The sequence below is a fragment of the Mandrillus leucophaeus genome, unplaced genomic scaffold (genome assembly GCF_000951045.1).
Source record: "Mandrillus leucophaeus isolate KB7577 unplaced genomic scaffold, Mleu.le_1.0 Scaffold1690, whole genome shotgun sequence".
In the NCBI taxonomy this organism is placed as follows: Eukaryota; Metazoa; Chordata; class Mammalia; order Primates; family Cercopithecidae; genus Mandrillus; species Mandrillus leucophaeus.
The window spans coordinates 94,607-99,630 of record NW_012101688.1 but is presented as its reverse complement, the minus strand read 5'-3'; positions in this window follow the sequence as shown (position 1 = coordinate 99,630).

Sequence of the window (5,024 nt, the reverse complement as noted above, 5' to 3'; positions counted from 1 at the left end):
GGGGTTTCACCATGTTAGCCAGGATGGTCTCGATCTCCTGACCTCGTGATCCGCCCACCTCGGCCTCCCAAAGTGCTGGGATTACAGGCGTGATTACCGCGCACGGCCCTTCCTTCTTTAGCTACATTCAACAGGAACTCCAATATTAAGTAAAAGGATACAACCTGAAAAACATATAGTGCGTACTTTGGGCTAGGCACTGTTTTAAGCACTTAGAAATATTAACTCATGTAATCTTTATAAGAATTTGGTCGGTAAGGTAGAAACCCATTTCACAGATGAGGAAAATGACATCCAAGGGGCCAATTGTCCAAGATCACACAGCTAGTAGGTGACAGGATCAAGTTTCAAGCCCCTCTAGAATCCATGCTCCTAGTGTGTGAGTTGCTCTGAAAAAGACAAGCACCACACTGATACCTACCAAGACCAAAAAGCAGCTCTGAAGGCCAGAGAGATCCTGAAAGGAGAAGGCTCGCTGTGGAATATCTGCAGAAGCTTCAAGGAGGTAGTGGGACTTGGGAAGGCCAGGAAAATGGGAAGAACTTAAATATGATGTGCTATCATCTTTAGGTCATTTAGATGACAAGAATACAGCTGTGTGGCTCAACAAATGAGAGAGCCAATAAGATCACCATTGAAACAGTGCCAGCCACCCACCGTTCCACTCAAAGGGCATATTCCCAGAGGCAAGTGGGGGAAGTGAAGGGAGTAACAAATCTGCTTGTTGCCAAGTAGACTATGCTATCAGCCAGTCAGTTTGCACTAAAGGGATTTTCAAGTATAATTTTCACTACTGGAAATTTTTTAGTTTTTACCTCAAACCCCACTTGTAAAATATTCCAGTAAGAGCAGAAACAGTCTGGGTGTGGTGGGAAAACATAATTGTTAGCAAAATAAGGGGTTCAAGAAAGTGCAGGGCTGGGTGAGGTGGCTCACACCTGTAATCCCAGCACTTTGGGAGGCCAAGGTAGGCAGATCACTGGAGGTCAGGAGTTCAAGACCAGCCTGGCCAACATAGTCAAAACCCATCTCTACTAAAAAATACAAAAATTAGCTGGGTGTGGTGGTGGGCATCTGTAATCCCAGCTACTTGGGAGGCTGAGGCACAAGAATCACTTGAACCCGGGAGGTGGAGGTTGCAATGAGCCGAGATCTCACTACGGCACTCCAGCCTGGGTGACAGAGTGAGACTCCATCTCAAAAAAAAAAAGAAAGAAAGAAAGAAAAAAAGGAAGTGCAGGATGCCACCTGAAACATGTAGACATCTCAGGTGAGGTGAGGAAAAGGAGAGGGAAAGGTGGATGAAAAAAAAAGAATGATATAACTGTATCAGGTTGGCTTAGTGGCAAATGGATCATGTGAATATTACACACATTTGCTACACATGCTTCAGGATTTTGAAGAAAGGAGAGGCCTCTGGGGGTCAGGATGGCCAAAGAGGACCAGGGCTTATTGGGTAACTACAAGGAGAAGAATTTGGCTAAAGGTGAAGATTCTGGCTGGGGAGCATGAGGAGGAGGGGTCAAAGGAGAGAGGTTTTTTTTTTTTCAACAGACTCTCACTCTGTTGCCTAGGCTGGGGTACAGAGGCGCTACTTGAACCTCCACTTCCCAGATTCAAGTGATTCTCCTGCCTCAGCTTCCCGAGTAGCTGAGATGACAGGCATGCGCCATGATTCCTGGCTAATTTTTGTATCTTTAGTAGAGATGGGGTTTCACCAAGTTGGCCAGACTGGTCTCAAACTTCTGGCCTCAAGTGATCTGTCCACATTGGCCTCCCAAAGTGCGATTAGATAGGCTTGAGCCACTGTGCTAGGCCAGGAGAGAGAATCTTAAGTGTAAAAATTTTTTTAAATATGCTGGATTATCATGAACAATATTAGAGATGTAAGATGTAAGAACTACAAAATGAAATAAGCAGAGAATAAAATAACAATCTGAGTGTAGGGGAGGTACCATCCTTTTGTGTCAATAGTTACATTAAGTTACTGCAGTTTCTCTGTATTCATTGAAAGATTAGGGTGAATAAACATAAAAGTTAGAAATCATCTATGCAGAAATTATTAAAACACCTACTGAAGGGCATTTTAAAAGGCTTTAATGTGAATGTATGGAAGATGGGAAAAGGATGACTTGTTCAGGGGGAGGATTAGAAACTAGCCAAAATGTATGAAAATTCATAGGAAACTTCAACATCAGAAAAATCAAAAGAAAAAGAAAAAGTATTTTTGAAAAAGAAAAATGAAGAGATACTAGCCCCACCAGTTTAAATTTGTTATAAAGTTAAAAAAATAAACTGGAATTGGTGTGTGAGTAAAGAATCAGATCGGTGAGATGGAAGAGTTCATAAAATAGACTACTTACATATCAGAATTTCATATATATGATACAGTGGATATTTCTCATAAGAGGCACTGAAGAATGGCTTATTCAATAAAAGGGCAGCTGGCTAGACATATAGGGTGGGGTGGGAGGACTGGGAGGATGTATGGAAGAAATTATTTTATTCACACCTCCATGGAGGAGGACTACAGTACAACATGTATGAATAAAGCACCTCAAGAGGGAATTCTGCAAAGGGATGGCTGGCCTGGTTCAGCTGCCCTGCACACTGTAATTTAGGTAACTTAGAGAGTTTTTTTTTTTAGACGGAGTCTCGCTCTGTCGTCCAGGCTGGAGTGCAGTGACGCGATCTTGGCCCACCACCACATCCAGCTAATTTTTTTGTATTTTTAGTAGAGACAGGGTTTCACCATGTTAGCTAGGATGGTCTGGATCTCCTGATCTCATGATCACCCACCTCGGCCTCCCAAAGTGCTGGGATTATAGGCGTGAGCCACCATGACCAGCCGAGAGTTTTCTTTTTAACTTAGGACTTATGGGATAGAGAAAAAGTACTGGGGCAATTACTCAGTGAGAAAAAACTCACTGAGACAATGTATTAAATATACTCTTTTTTTTTTTTTTTTTTTGAGACAGAGTCTCATTCTGTCACCCAGGCTGGAGTGCAGTGATGTGATCTCGGCTCACTAGAACCTCCGCCTCCTGGGTTCAAGCGATTCTCGTGCCTCAGCTTCCAGAGTAGCTAGGATTACAGGTGTGTGCAACCACACCCAGCTAATTTTTTTATTTTTAGAGGAAATGGGGTTTCACCACGTTAGCCAGGCTGGTCTCAAACTCCTGACCTCAAGTGATCTGCCTGCCTTGTCCTCCCAAAGTGCTGGGATTACAGGTGTGAGCCACCACGCCAAGCCTAATGTACACTCTTAAGTACACATTCTTTCCTATCTCAAGTTCCTCCTTTCTAAGAAGCAGGAGAAAACTGTTCACGGGTACAGCTGATGGGATGTGTCAGCACTGGGTAGGCCTGAATGCCTTGTGTGTGTTCTCATTGCTCCATCTGGGCAAGGATCAAGGATGTGCACCTTTAGTGTTTTTTCTTTTTTTTTTTTTTTAACTAAATCTTTATATCCTGACTTTGCAATCTGTATTTTTGCTTGAAAACCCAATAGCCTATGAGATGCAGAGGCTCTCTGCCTACCCAGGCCACTATTTACTCACCAGATTCATATTGTCTAGTCTATTTTTTAGCTCTGTAATCTGGTTTCTGGACTCAACTGTGAACTTTAGCTGTTGGAGGAATTTTGAAGACCCTTTGGCAGAGGAGTCCAAACAGAAAACAAGTCCCCCATTTGTAAGATACCGTAACACTTTCTTTCTCATATGTCAAAATTAAACCTCTCCTCCTCTATGAATCCACTCACCTCACACACACACACAAACACATCACATCACCTTTTTCCTAACTCTGGACGTAACCGTTAATAACTACTCACTCCACAAGATGTTCAGAACTCTTTGCTACTTTCTTTTAAACCAGAATGCTATATTTTCTCCCTTAACCATGAGGAGAAAAAGCAGATCTGGTCAAAGTCAGAGCTTTGTGTCTATCAGAGAACTGTTTCTGTTCAGCTGCTAAGTGGCTGGTAAGTGGTTCAAAGTTCCAACTGGGGAAAGTTGGAGAGGATGAACAATTTTCCAGATCCTACTGAGTCAACTATTTTTACTAGGGCTTAATATTTTGTCTGAAGAGTAGTAAACTCTCTAGAATGTTCGCCACAGTTTTAAAAACACATTTTTTAAGGTTGGGGTACATGTGCAGGTTTGCTATGTAGGTAAACTCGTGTCACAGGGAGTTGTTATACAGATTATCTCATCACCCAGGTATTAAGCCTAGTACCCGTAAGTTATTTTTCCTGATCCTCTCCCTCCTCCCACCCTCCACCCTCCGATAGGCCCCAGTGTCTGTGGTTCCCCTCTATGTGTCCATGAAAACCACATTTTAAAGCCAACTTTCTGCAAGCCTTATTGCTGTCTATTAGCAAGGTATTAACTTTTTAAATGAACAACTATTAAACTCCTAAGTCACTTAGTAAAACTGGCAATTATGTGAGAACCACTGATAAGAAGACAAAAAACTTCGAAATGCTGTTACTTCCTCTGTCAAAAAAAAAAAAAAAAACAACTTCCAATAATCAAAAGTGATGATGTTGAGCAAAAAATCATTAGGTTTTGCTTTCCTATATACATTGTTGAGTTTTCTTTGTTACAGGAATTTGGAGCTCAGACAACTGGTGATTACAATAAATTTTTCTTTCTAAAGAAAGATAGAAGAAAGGAAATTAATGTTAAGAACAAACTATGAATCTAGCACTGCTTGGTCCTTTTAAATATTTTATGATATAATCACTGCTACAATATGATTATAAACTAATTTTTTTTTAAGTTAAATGCTATTAAATTAAAAAGAAGAAGGTCCGGGTGCGGGGACTCACGCCTGTAATCCCAGCACTTTGGGAGGCTGTGGTGGGTGGATCACCTGAGGTCAGGAGTTCTAGACTAGGCTGGCCAACATGGTGAAACCCCATCTCTACTAAAAATAAAAAAATTAGCCGGGCGTGGTGGCAGGTTCCTGTAATACCAGCTACTCAGGAGGCTGAGACAGGAGAATCGCTTGAACCCAGG